The following is a 15,215-nucleotide window of genomic DNA, read 5'->3' as shown; positions in this document are numbered from 1 at the left end:
TACAATTCAGTTCCTGCAGAATGGCATACTTTGATGATGTGACAACCAGGAAAAAGAAGGCAGCAGCATTTCTTCTTTTGATGCACCTCAGAGAACGTTATAAGCAACTCTTACAGGCCCAGCAGCTCCATTTACAGGTAAAAATTGTCTTATTTCACTTGTCATTTCTTGCTATTTGCCCCGACTCCGTGGTCTAGTGGTAGAGCGTCCGGCCGCGTCATACCAAAAGACGTTAAAATATGGTACTTGTTGTTTCCCTGTCTGGCGCTCGGCATTAAGGGGCTAAAACAAGGACTGGTCGGCTCGGAGTCAGTATACTGTGTCTGAGTGGGGTATTCATGTTAAACTGCGACATGGTATCTCAGTGAGCTAGCACTATAAATCGGCATCAGTCCAGACTAGTACAAGCAACCACACAAACACACACACGTACATGCACGTCGCTATATAAGTGCAATAATCTTGTACACGACGTTAAACCCCAAAACACCTCAATTCTTGCTATTTGCCTTTCTAGCATTCGGCAATGTACTTATCTTTTTTTGCTTTTTATTTTCCAGGGCAGGGGCAAACCGAGGCGAAGGAGGAAACCAAGGTCTATGTGGGTCAGGAAATGGCTGTCTGACAAAAGAAGAGAACGCTATGGTCATTACAACTCTCTACTAAATGAGCTGAAGACAGAAGATGAGAAGGCCTCTACAACTACACAACACTTCCCATAGGCCTCTACGATGAGGTGCTGCGAAGGGTAGAAGGCAGAATAGAGAAGAAGCACACATGGTACAGAAAGTCTCTCCCTCCTGGTCTCAAGCTGTCCATCACTCTGTGACACTTGGCCTGTGGGGACAATTATCCAAGCCTGTCCTACAACTTCAGAGTTGCTCCAAACACCATCTCCCTCATCATTAATGAAGTCTGCGATACCATCAAAGCCGAGTTTGCTGCTGAGGTGATCCAGTGTCCTACTCCAACTGAAGAGTGGATCGCCATTGCTGAGCAGTTTGAGAAGAGATGGCAATTTCCACACTGCAGTGGTGCTCTGGGTGGCAAGCATGTGGCGGTCACCTGTCCTTGGAATACTGGCTCTGTGTACAGAATTTACAAGGGCCTCTTCTCCATTGTCCTCATGGCCCTGGTCGACGCAGACTATAAGTTTCTATGGATTGATGTCGGCTCTGATGGTTCCAGCAACGATGCCAGAATCTACAATGGGTCAGAACTGAAGGAAGGCCTGGAGAGTCCGAACAACATATTCAATCTCCCTGAAGAGAAGTCTCTACCTGGTGATGACGTTCCTGTCCCATGCTACATAGTTGAGGACAATGCTTTTTGGATCAACAAGCGCCTGATGAACCCGTTTTCAATCAGAAACATGGAGCACCATGAGAGAATATTGAACTACAGACTCTCCCGAGCCAGGCGTGTAGTGGAGAATGCCTTTGGCATTCTGGCACACAAGTTCCAAGTTTTGCTGAGGACCATGAACCAGAGGCCAGAGACATGCAGAAAAATCACAACTTGTGTGATCCTTCAAAATCTCATCAGACTGAGATTTCCAGCCACCCACAACAACCTGATGGACTTGGAGGACCAGAACCAGAATGTCATCCCAGGGGCATGGAGAAATGACAAAGTACTTCTGGATGTTTACCATGAGAGAGCAAGGAACACTGGAACCCAGGAGGTGAGGCAAATTAGAAGATACCTGGGCCACTACTTTACCCCAAAGGCTGGTTCGGTGCCATGGCAGGACAAGATGATCATGTAATTATTCCCACAAGGCAGTGACAGTAAAATGAATACAGAGACACTAACATTGGGATGATGAACAAATTATTTTCACATATTGCATTGTAGTTTAAAGCAAAATGTGTATGAAGTAATAAATTTTGTTTTTGAAATTTTGATTGAAAATACTTGTTCTTTTTTCGACTTATTAATAAAATAAATGCCCAACATTTAGATAGTTTAAAAATCTCAAGTTTCCAAAATGTAAAGTCCCATACTACCTTAACATAGAAATTAAAATAAGTAAAGCATAAGTAAAGTAAGGATAATGGACCAAAAAAAGAACAAAGTGACAATTTTTATTATATACAATCTCAAGTTTCTGTGTGATATTTGCCGCTGAGGAGGCTGAGAAGGAAGTTGGACGAATGCAGCCTGGCGAGGAGTAGGTACGTAGCCCTGAGTAGAAGTGCTGGCTGGCCTTACTTGGACAAGGACTGACATCTTTCTTGGATTTCCCCCTCCTCTCTCTGGTTGGAGACTCAGAGGTGTCTTCTCGGACATCTAAATCATCAGTTTCCTCTGCTTTCCTCTTCTGAGTTCTGTATTTAACAGCCCGCTTCTTCCCTTTGCCTCTCCCTGCCTTGGGTGGCATGTTAAAGTTGAATCAGCAATTGAATTTCCCACGGTCGCGATCGGCCGAAGGTTTTATACCATTGGGAGGTCACGTGACGCCTTCGTGACCTAGTTCGAACGCATCGTACTCTCAATACGACGTCGTGTAGCCATCGCGTGGCCTTCGTGTGTCCTGCGGTTATAAACTACTATAAAAAATCTCATCTTCGTGTTGCCTTCGTGTGTGGTTCGGGTGCCATCGTGTGACCTTCTGTGGGCATCGTTCTTGCTTCGCCTGTTGATTGGTTGTTGACCAAGTTCGGGGCCATCTTCGCGCGAAATTCAAAATCCCATATTCGTATGACCATCTCGTGTTAATTTCGGGACAGTGTGACGCCTGCATCAACATTTTCACAGAAAAAGACTGAAAATAAGATAACAAATAACCTACCAACCTGCTACGGATTATATGTCAACTTACATGTTGTAATTAAGCCGCGTGTACATATACTACATGATTCCCTTTGTTTTCGTTATACCAAATGTATTTACAACATGATTCCCTTGTTGCCGTTATAGCGAATGTATTTACAACATGATTCCCTTGTTGTCGTTATACCGAATGTATTTACTACATGATTCCCTTTGTTTTCGTTATACCGAATGTATTTACCACATGATTCCCTTGTTGTCGTTATAGCGAAAGTATTTACAACATGATCCCCTTGTTGTCGTTATACCGAATGAATTTACAAGGTGAATCCCATGTTGTCTTTATACCGAAACTATTTACAACATGATTCCCTTGTTGTCGTTATACCAAATGTATTTACAACATGATTCCCTTGTCGTCGTTATACCGAATGTATTTACAACATGATTCCCTTGTTGTCGTTATACCGAATGTATTTACAACATGATTCCCTTGTTGTTATACCGAATGTATTTACAACATAATTCCCTTGTTGTCTTTATACCGAAAGTATTTACAACATGATCCCCTTGTTGTCGTTATAGCGAATGTATTTACAACATGATTCCCTTGTCGTCGTTATACCGAATGTATTTACAACATGATTCCCTTGTTGTTATACCGAATGTACTTACAACATGATTCCCTTGTTGCCGGTATACCGAATGTATTTACAACATGATTCCCTTGCTGTCGTTATAGCGAAAGTATTTACAACATGATTCCCTTGTTGTCGTTATACCGAAATTATTTACAACATGATACCCTTGTTGCCGTTATAGCGAATGTATTTACAACATGATTCCCTTGTTGTCGTTATACCGAATGTACTTACAACGTGAGTCCCATGTTGTCGTTATACCGAATGTATTTACAACATGAGTCCCATGTTGTCGTTATACCGAATGTATTACAACGTGAGTCCCATGTTGTCGTTATACCGAGTGTATTACAACGTGAGTCCCATGTTGTCGTTATACCGAGTGTATTACAACGTGAGTCCCCGCTAGTGTTTCATGCTATAGAACATGCCACTTGCCAACGTCGTCAACACTTACTCGGACAGTTCCAGATGCATCATACATGTAATACCAGCAATTAACAAAAGTTCCACAGGCACTGCCACGTCGGCAAACTGAAACTAAAAAGAACAGATCGTAATTCAATCTACATTTATAACATAGATACTGTTCAAAAGAAGTAAAGGACCACACGATTCTTTCACACAGCTGTAGATAATCTGTCTCGGTTATGTTGCTGCCATGGCGTGGTAGTAATAGTAAATATAATGATATGTAAGAATCGGTTGGCCCTTAACTTCTTGTGAGTAGTATATGTATAGTATTATATAATAACATGGATTGGTAGCATGAAGAGTGCTCCGAGATTCTTGGGAGCGGTCGGGTAGCCTAGTGGTTAAAACGTTCGCTCGTCACGCCAAAGACCCGGGTTCGATTCCCGACATGGGTACAATTTGTGAAGCCCATTTCTGGTGTCCCCCGCCGTGATATTGCTTGAGCCTTGTGAAAAGACATGATAGAGAAAGGCATAAAAAGTTACTGAATTCCGTGGTAATTTCATATATACTACTTACAGCTCTATCAATGCTGCCTATAAATATACATTTAATGGATATTGTGAATACAAACAACTAAACCTAGCCATATTCGTTAGAGAAGTCTGCTAAAATCAGACCATTGCACGTTTCAGACTGCATCCTAAAGATTGTGGGCGCGTTGCAAGCCACGAACCGCTAAGAGAAAGCAAATTAATCGCTCATCCTGGTGTCTGCAACAGTTCGAAGCGCTTGCGCACTCTTCCAAAATGGCGGCGCAACTACCGCTTGGTTGCCTTGACGTAATGAAGAACGTAATAGAAGAGGCTCGATGACGAGCTGATGGAATTTATGAATACTTTGAAGATGTAGAGCAGGCTGAGGTTGATGGGGTGTTGGCTGCCTTTGCTCATTTCCTCGTTGATCCAGTCAAGAATTTCTTGTTCCGCTGTCAAAGTAAGCCGCCATTTTGGTTTGAGAACGAAGCGACCTCTGCCAGCGATTGTTTCGCTTTCAAGCGGCTGAAAGTTAGCGCACTGTTGTAAGGCGAATCGCTGTACATCGCTTGCAAGCGATTGGCGCTTTGCAACGCACCCCTAGTTTATGTGTTGATGTTCGTGAATAATTTAATGACGTCGTTCACGATGACACTCAATCAACCAAGCCACCAAGGCCGACCACTCAAGGCAATTTGATAGCCCTTTATCACAAGGAATATGAGTGACGGGATGCATTCGAACCAGGGTGTCCTTTGTCTAAGCGAGCAGACCGATTCAAATGCTTTCCACAATTCTTATGTATATCAGTATGTTCAACCATTTCGCCGTCAGATTACACTCATGATAACCCTTTTTGTTACAAGAAACAGGGGTAGGCTTTAGTTTTACTAGTTGGAAAGAATTATGAGTGAACGTGTGTTTGGGTTAACGCCGCTTTGAACAAAAGTAGTTCAGTTATTTCACGTCGTGTCAGCTTGATGTGTGAGGAGAGCCCAAATACTGGTCTTAGACGTTTACCAGTTTCGTGAAACTCACGTGCATAGTTAGAGTGCTGATAAACCTAGAAACATAGTCAAGACGTAGCGGGATTCGAACCAAAGATCAGAGAATGCTGGCATGCCCTAAGAACGCAAATGTGGACAGAGACTTGCGACGCCCTAGGCCACTTGGTCACCTATCGCCCTAAAAGTATTCTGAAAGTGTCAGTATAGGACTAAATACGGTACATGAAATTCGAGACCTTGTCAGTCGAATAGTAACTGCATTCATGCTACACTGTCTTGTTTATTTAAACCTTTCCAATGCGCCATTGTGAACATCTGTGATTTATATGCCACCTATTGACATGTAGACACCGTTTGAAATTTGAAATGTAATATAATACCAACCGCCAATCAGATTTTGTATTAAATACCGTTATATATTTCTCTGTTGTACAATGTCGAACATTTCATTAAAGACAGAAATACATTATGTTGAACATTATTGGCGTTCGTAAGTTGTCGAACTTTATTTTAGGATGAAACACGACCATGCCTGGTATTGTAAAACTTGAGTGAAGTGAGGCGAGGGAAAGTAAAACGTGAGGCAATATAGGAGAGAGAAAGTAAGACCTGAGTGAAGTGAGGCGAGGGGAAGTAAAACGTAAGGCAATATAGGAGAGAGAAAGTAAGACCCGAGTGAAATAAGGCGAGGGAAAGTAAAACGTGAGGCAATATAGGAGAGAGAAAGTAAGACCCGAGTGAAGTGAGGCAAGGGAAAGTAAAACGTGAGGGAATGGAGGAGAGAGAAAGTAAAACGTGAGGCAATATAGGAGAGAGAAAGTAAGACCCGAGTGAAGTGAGGCAAGGGAAAGTAAAACGTGAGGCAATATAGGAGAGAGAAAGTAAAAGCCACGGGAAGGGAGGCGAGGGAACATAAAACTCGAGAGAAGAGAGACGAGAGAGAAAGCAGGACAAGAAGAAAAGGAGTCGAATGGAAGAAAGACCTGAAGGAAGAGAGGCGAGGAAAAGTAAGATCAGAGGGAAGAGCGTCGGGGGAAGTAGGACCCCAGAGAAGATAGTCGAAAGGAAGGAAGACCCGAGGGAAGAGACGTGATGGAAAGTAAGATCCAAGGAAAGAGACGTGATGGAAAGTAAGATCCAAGGAAAGAGACGCGATGGAAAGTAAGATCCAAGGAAAGAGACGCGATGGAAAGTAAGATCCAAGGAAAGAGACGTGATGGAAAATAAGATCCAAGGAAAGAGACGCGATGGAAAGTAAGATCCAAGGAAAGAGACGTAATGGAAAGTAAGATCCAAGGAAAGAGACGCGATGGAAAGTAAGATCCAAGGAAAGAGACGTGATGGAAAGTAAGATCCAATGAAAGAGACGTGATGGAAAGTAAGATCCAAGGAAAGAGACGTGATGGAAAGAAAAGATCCAAGGAAAGAGACGCGATGGAAAGTAAGATCCAAGGAAAGAGACGTGATGGAAAGTAAGATCCAAGGAAAGAGACGTGATGGAAAGTAAGATCCAAGGAAAGAGACGTGATGGAAAGTAAGATCCAAGGAAAGAGACGCGATGGAAAGTAAGATCCAAGGAAAGAGACGTGATGGAAAGTAAGATCCAAGGAAAGAGACGCGATAGAAAGTAAGATCGCGGTATGTGAAGCGCAGGAGAGACCAGAGAATAGAGAGGCGAGGGAATGTCAACCCGAGGCAAGTGAATTAAAAGAAAGTAGAACAAGAGGGAAGAGAGTCGAGGGTAAGTAAAACCCGAGTGAAAAGAGGTGAAGAAAAGTAAAACGCGAGAGAAGAGCTTTGCGGGAAAGTAGGACACAAAGGGGGAGAGTTGAGGGACGATAAGACTCGAATGAAGATAGCCGACGGAAAGTGAGAATGTGAAACTATTGGAAGTTGTACTCGAGGAGAGAGAGGTGAGGGAAAGTTGTACCCGAGGAACGAGAGGTGAGGGAAAGTAAGACCTGTTGTCACGCTCCCGCGGCTGTCTTCTCGACGGTTACGTCCCCAAGCAAAAACCAAGAAGACTGTTTTATCTGATTAAGTAACAACAAATAACGATCAAATATGTCCGAATGAATTGAGACTGAATTTTGCCAGACACGTTTCTAATCTCCTCGAGTAAGCAGCTATTTCATTAAACAATATTTAGAATACTTAGGCATCCTCACTGGTACCATTTGTGCTCCCCTTCCTGTTGATCTGGTCTTTATTGCTATGTATTTGAATCGGAATTCCAGCTCGGATTGGCAAAATGAACACAAGGGGGATTTAAGCCAAGAGGCTTCAGATAAAGAACTGAGTCCGCCTTATTTGTTTCATATTCAGAGTGATATAAACCTCTCCACAAGACTATGGTAAGAGCTCGAGGGATTGCTTTCCAGTAGTCAACTTGCAATATTCCAGAAGCCCCAGCCTTTGGTATCGAACACCTTTGGGTGCAATCGAGCATACTCTTTCTACGAAGATATCAAAGGGAGTCATACAACTTGCGCTATCGTGTGAGTTATAGTCCATCACGTGATTGTCCAGTTCGTTAACAGACCGACTGCTGTACAGCTGTGTGGCATCAGGCAACAAACAATTACTGTTCCATGCAAAATTGTATGAGTGGCGGGTAGTCCTGGAAGGGAAGGACTGGTGTCATCACTGATTTTCAGTGATCCATTCATATAATATTCACCGCTATTTTGCCCTTTACACCCAATAGAATTTGGATAATCGAGACTGGTAACTCTCTGGCGTTGATTTTTCATTATTTGTGACGGTGCAACATTGGGCAGGATACGCTCACCTTTTCGCAAACACCTGGTATCATCACTATTTGATGTTGATTCATAAACGCATGCTTATGATGCAGTCGAAAACCTACAATGGACTCATGGTTATGGAAATGGTTTTGTCTCTTTTCTGTATACTGATTCCGAAAAAAAATAATACCATCAGTGTGGAAATGTGTAAAATACTACAAATATACGATATTCTCTGAAAAGACGGTTCACCATGTTAGTCACCATATTCTTCTGTAAAGCAGTTTCTGCTTGTTAGAACGATACCGCCTCCGTTGTCTTGCGGAAGCTTGGTGTTTCGATCCCCTTCCCACGTTATAATATGGTACTTGTTGTCACCCTGCCTGGCATCGGCATTAAAAGGATAAACAAGGACTAGTCTGCTCGGAAATCAATGTCCTACGCAAGGAAGTAATATCCTGTTGGTGTTGTTTTCTGCCCCAGCACACAATGTTCTACTTGGAACCAATGTACTCGCATAGCATAAATTAACGGGAAACTGTGCGTCTGAAGTTAGACCTCAGATGATTGAAATGTTGTGTTAAAATTAGAACATAGTGCACGATAGATTATTGAGCACTTACATTTTGCACTCTATGTTTGTACGACTATAGCCTGGATGATTGGTGGGCGGAGAAACAGTACAATATAACATTTTCAGTTCGGCACCAGGATTGATTACTCACAAGCTGTTTATCCGTCGGCACCCGTTAATCACTAAAGTAACAGCAGTTTAAGCATATTAACATAGACATGGTATCGAAATTATATTAGAAAATGAAATATCTGATATTCGTATGAACATCCCAATATTGTTGTAAACAGGCGTCACAGTTATCATGGAGTTTAATCAATACCGACTAAACACCACGAGCACGTGTCTATGAATTAGAACCAAACAGCGATGATACCAGGTGTTCGCGTAAAAGGTGAGCATATCCTTCCCCACTTTTGGCATCCGTCAAACACATGGATAGGCATGTCAATTGTTCACCTGAAAAAGTCAGAATAGGGAATTGCATCGGACGCCATTGTCACCGATGCGTCAAACGTGGAAATGTCCTCCACATGTCTTCCATATAACTTTTTGAATGATTTACTGAAGCATTGAATGTTGTAATCTCGATCAAACAACTTTTGAGCAAGAGTCGTATGATACTCTTTGAAATCTTCGTAGATTGAGCATGGAATTTGGATATTAATGTGAATAAAACTATAAACAATATATCTGGACCGAGGAAGAAGTGAAAATTTTTTAATACCATAATTCTATAAGAGGAAATTTGTAATTAGGTTGAATGAGCACAACGAATGTTGTTATAAGGTGATATAAAATGAAGGGCAAAAGAAAGTATACCGACTTTTTTATTTGTACTTGAAAATTGAAAGAACTGTTGATATATGTGATCATCACTCATTCGTGCCACAGTTTGTAAAAAGTAATCGGTTGCTTGGCAATTCTGTGTAAAAGTAAATTGGTTCAAATGAAGGCTGGGTTAAGGAAAACAATTTGCAACTGCATGTCCCGTCCATGTTTCAGATGTTATAAATTTGTGCTACAACTGTTGTGTTCCTTTGGCACGCCAGATAGACATGATCGTGTGTTCGAATCCAGGTTCGCCCAGACTATGTTTCTAGGTTTGTCAACAGCATACCCGTGTTCGTGGGTTTCACCACGTGATGACATCTGTGTCTGCACCTCTTCGGGCTTTTCTCCCACATTAAAATTCTGTTCAAAGCAGCGTTAAAGCCAACGCATGACTCACACACTACTGCAACTCCTGCTTCTAATATATTACGTTAATATCAAACTTTTAGCTGTTCAGTGGCTCTTCTTTTTATTTGTGTTTTAATAAAATACAGACACGTAGACATACAGTTATTGACACACAAAAAATAAAATAATTTCATTTAATTCAGACACAGGTAAAAAAAAAGGTATAAATTAAAAATCAGCCAAGTTTCTGAACCCTGCATGAACCCGAATCAGTTGATAAATACCCACCTAACTGGGACACATTTGGTTTGCTTCACCGAAGGCAGGAGGACCATTTTATCAGTTGCCCTGGATGGACGACGGTGGGCCTGTATGGTTCTAGTTTGGTGTGTGTTATAAGGAGCAAGGTGACTGTTCATTCTGCACACCAACATGGACATGATGGGGATATTAGACGTCCCTTTGTATGTTCCTCTTGCTGTAGCAGCAGCTCTGTTCTTATATATGTAAGTATACACTTTGTGTAGTCACTATTGTGCATTTGGTCGTACATATGTTGACATGCACGTAAAGAGAATGAAGCCCTTGTGCGCATACAAATCGCAGAAAAGATAACTGCGCGTCTCGCAGTTTACCTTACCATTTCAATAATAAGAAAACAGATCCCAAAGAACATTTACTTTGCTCGAGGCCGATTTTGTCTTGGTACTCTATTTAACAACAAATACTTTCCTATAGCGATGGGTTTCACGAAAAGTCAATTCAGAAAATAAATAGCGTCGAAATAATAGCGATTTTATATAATCAATGCCCTGTTGGGACCCGGGACAGAATGCGTCCCCAGCATACCAGGTCGTAAGGAGCGACCACTCCTCAAATGATGACATAGTTGGTCGCGTGTGTTATTCAGAGAAAGACACTTGGCTCAAGTTCACTGTGCTTGAGGCCACTGAAGGACGTAGATTAACAACGTATACGCCCTCCTTGCTACTATTGCTACTAGAAAAAAGCAATACAGGGTGAAGCAGGGGATGTCTCTGATATGAAAAGCTCAAGTTTGGCCCTCTTTGGTGGAATGCAAAACTCGTAAAGAAGCTGCTACCCTTCTTGAATCAACTGAACCGAATGCATCAAGAACAATATTATGCTTATAAATCACTCAACTTCAGCAAAGTTATCATCCGTGACCGTGATCGTAGAGTGAATGTTGATGAAATTGTTTCCAGGCTCAGAGACTGAAGTGTTCTCGAAGCTAAACGTTTCACGTTAATGAAAGATGCCTTCAAACACTTACCTATTGACGTTTGACAAACCTAAGCGTCCAGCACGTTTACAGATGAGTTGCGTTGCAATGAGGATTGATTTGTTTATACCATACACAATCCGCTGCTTCAAATGTCAAAAGTTTGGTTATGGTCACAAGTCATGTTGTCTGTTCTCGATGTGGAGATCATGAGTGTTCTGCTTGTGATGCTGACATACAATGTTCTAACTGCACTGACTCACACATGGCATCATCGCCTGGCTGTCTTGTGTTTGAATTTGTGTCGGCTGTGCAACGATCAAGTCAGAGCAAAATGTTCTACATGACCAAATAAACGAACTTATGCAAGAGTTCTCAAACCCACCACGAGTTCTGTTTTGTGTCAAACAGAATGTAAATGGGTGAAAGAATACAGCCCTGTGTACCTGCGTATCACAGTGCGTCCTCTGTTTACATTAAACATGCCTACAAACGTCTAAGTACAATAGCAACCAGAAACAAATAGAAGCAACAACACCACCAGAAGTAGCACGACCAGATGTAGTACGCCCATACTAAAACAAAGGGTTCAAGAGAAATCAGAAACTGACAGATGTGCAAAAGGACTACATGATCCTGTCCAAGTTTAGAATCGAGTATGATAATGACATGAGTATGACCCATGAGCCAGTACAAGTGGCCTCATGGCCACTATTGTAAAAAGAAAGGGGGAAGAGGTAGATTACCTGTTCACCCTCCATGAATCATAATATCATACAATGGCACTGACGAGGTCCTCGGTGTAATGTTTTGATACTTCGGTGTCACAGCAATACGACCCCATACCGGTCTGTCTTCAAGAAACATTCTCACCCGAAACTTACAATATTGATTTCAGGCGTTATTTTATGTACAATAAATGTTCAGGGGATCATGAAAGGGTATCAGGTGGATCTTCCATTCTTGTCAGACTAGGAATAATTCACAGTCCTAAACTGACTACGAATTTGCAGGCAGTGGCTGTTGTGTTTACACTGTAAACACCATAAACTCTTTCTTCAATTTACATCCCGTCATCTTCTGTTCCCAATTGATACATCTAGAAACCTTGGTTAATACAAATGATAAAGAGAGAAACGTTAAAGAGCTACTACAAAATGTAATCTATGATGGCCCTGAGACATATCTACACCAAACTTCTTGTACGTTATCACTAGCAGACATTTCTATGGCAGATCCTAACCTTTCCGATGTATTTCCTTGGTCCGTCCATGATGGTCGGTGTGAAAGTGATCACTTTCCGACTTCCCTTCCCTGACGACCCTACTTCCGGTTGGATTTTCAATAAAGCTGATTGGTATAGATTTGATATTCCGTGGAGAGACTTAGAATACTTCCAAACTGATATGGATCCAATCTGAACGATTACAGGCCATCTGACTGACATCGACAAAACCACAATACCTAAAACCTCGACGGTTCCACGTTCACACAGACCTTTCTTTAACAATGGGTGCTAAAAAGCTAGGAAATCCAGAAAAAGGCCGAAAGAACCTGTAAACATCATCCCACTCATGCAAATTTGTAATATCTTAGGATATTTAGAGCCAAGGCACTATGTACTAAAAAACAAGAGAAAAGAGAGAGAGTGCTGGAGGAAATATGTTTCTAAATTTCAACACTCGCACCCGTTTGAGTTATAAGTTATTGTGGGGGAACGGGTGGCCCAGTCGTCTAAGGCGCCGCAATTCGCTTTGCAGAGTTGCGTCCCTTGGGCACACCAGAAACCTATGATTATTGGTTCGAATCCCGGTTCGCCCCGATTATGTTTCTAGGTTTGTCAGCACCATACCCGTGTTCGTGGGTTTCACCGAAGTGGGAAACGTCTGAGACCTGCATCACTTCGGGCTTTCTCCCACATTAAGCTGACACGCCGTGATATAACTGGAATACTGTTAAAAGCGGCGTTAAATATGATACAAAAGATAAAAGTGAAAGATTACAAGAAAACTGTTAACCATCTCAAAGATGGGAACACCTGAGAGGGAGATATCAAATAAAAGTGTCTGCAACAATGGCATAATAGTCATCCTCAGACAATTATGTTCCACCATTTCAACATGAAAAAACGAAGAAGAAAAGAAAATATATATAGAAAGTTTTGGAGGCCATTTTCTTTAGAAGTAATAGTGTCATTAAATAAATTTCCACGACACTGCCCCTTGGTCAGATTCAATTCATTACCAGTTACATAAGCACTTACCAGAATCATGTTTTCGGGTTTTAGACATTTTAAATATAATATGGGAATATTGTGACTTTTCCCACTTCCTCACTATATGCTAGTCTGGTAAGGATAATTGTGACCCAACCAATTATCGCCCGTATACAGTTGTCCCTTTGTCCCGTGTCCAAGGCGTGTTGGTCGAAATATTGTCTTTCAGGATGAAAACGCCCGTCGTCAATGTTCACCTCCAGCAGCACAACATCCCTAGAATGCCATGGCCAGCAGTGAGCCCAGTCCCTTCCCTCGTTGACCACGTCCGGGACATGATAGAGAGACGTATGCGTCAGGGCCGTCGATAACGTTGGCTAAACTTGGCTGGCTGGGACAGACTCCCTTAAATCCTCACTGGAAGACTCATACGCAAGTATGCCTCGTTGAGTGAGTGAATGTTTGACAAATCGTGGCCGTTTTACGCACTACTGGTCAACTTTGGAATTCCCCATTGTACCCCTGTCGTCTTTCAAGATCATTAGGCCGCAACTGTGGTATAGTGTGGTATAGTGGAAGAGAGCGGAAGGTCGGGGGTTCGATCCCCGACCCCGTCATACCAATAGACGTTAAAAGATGTTACTTGTTGTGACCCTGTCTGGCGCTTGGCATTAAGGGGCTAAAACAAGGACTGGTCGGCTCGGAGAGTATACTGTGGCTGCGTGGGATTTTCATGTTAAACTGCGGCATCTCGGCATCACCGGCAAGCACCATAAAACGACATTAGTCCGGACTAGCTAGCACACACACACACACACACACACACACACACACACACACACACACACACACACACTCTCTCTCTCTCTCTCTCTCTCCCCCTCTCTCTCTCTCACACACACATACACACAAACACACACACACACACAAACACACACTAATCTTGGACGTTAAACCCCATTTTACCTCAGTGGACATAACGACACCATGAACATTCATTTCGTGTAAAAACCCACTGAAACTTTTTTCATCTTGTTCACTTTCAGGCTGCAGCAGTTGGTATAGTCACATCCCGTCCGTGCATAATAATTGACATGATACTCATAACTCATTGTACAGTTATCTCGGGCGACTCCAAGAGAGAGATCGGAATGTTCACATTCACTTCATTGTCACTTAAATCCAACCCTCATCAACAAGTCACCAGTGTGACAGATGACGCTGACATGGCATACCGAGGGGTTAGGCCATAACTAACTCAGAAACATTTCATGAGACTCATTTCTTGGTCGTTATTGTCGTTTTGTTGTCTTTGAGAATTATCTAATATTCATAAATTAACTTTCCAATGACTCCATTGTCTTAGTTTAGCTTATCAAATGTAAGCTTGAAATCAAAATAAGGCAGTATGTTTAAAACATAATGTATATAATTGATTCAGGGGACAGGTGAGCAATGCTATGATGTTCACTGGGTCGTGCGTATTTACTGGGTTAATTTGATGTTAGTTTGGTGTTTACACCGCGGTCAGAAATATCCTAGCTGTGCTACGACTACCCGTAGCTAATCGAATCTGGACAAGCCAAACCAGTGGTGACATTATAGGCAACGACAAACGCTTTCAGGATGCAATGACACACAAACACAAAGTTTCCGAGCCTGATCACCGATCCATTTAACTGCCTTTAGGGACGTTTTCTGTACTTACGGGGCAAGGTAGCATGACATGACGGTGTGCCTATCATCGATTTCTATCCGGTTCCGAACACTAATCGTGTCTAGTGAACGCAGCGGATCATCATTAACGCCTGTGAACGGACCGCCTACGTGGTCGAGTGGTAGAGCGTCCGCCAGGAGAGCGGAAGGTCCGGGGTTCGATCC

This window comes from Haliotis rufescens, unplaced genomic scaffold (genome assembly GCF_023055435.1).
Source record: "Haliotis rufescens isolate VD_foot unplaced genomic scaffold, xgHalRufe1.0.p SCAF_4, whole genome shotgun sequence".
Classification (NCBI taxonomy): domain Eukaryota; kingdom Metazoa; phylum Mollusca; class Gastropoda; order Lepetellida; family Haliotidae; genus Haliotis; species Haliotis rufescens.
The sequence above is the reverse complement of the archived record's forward strand: the minus strand, read 5'-3'. Positions refer to the sequence as shown.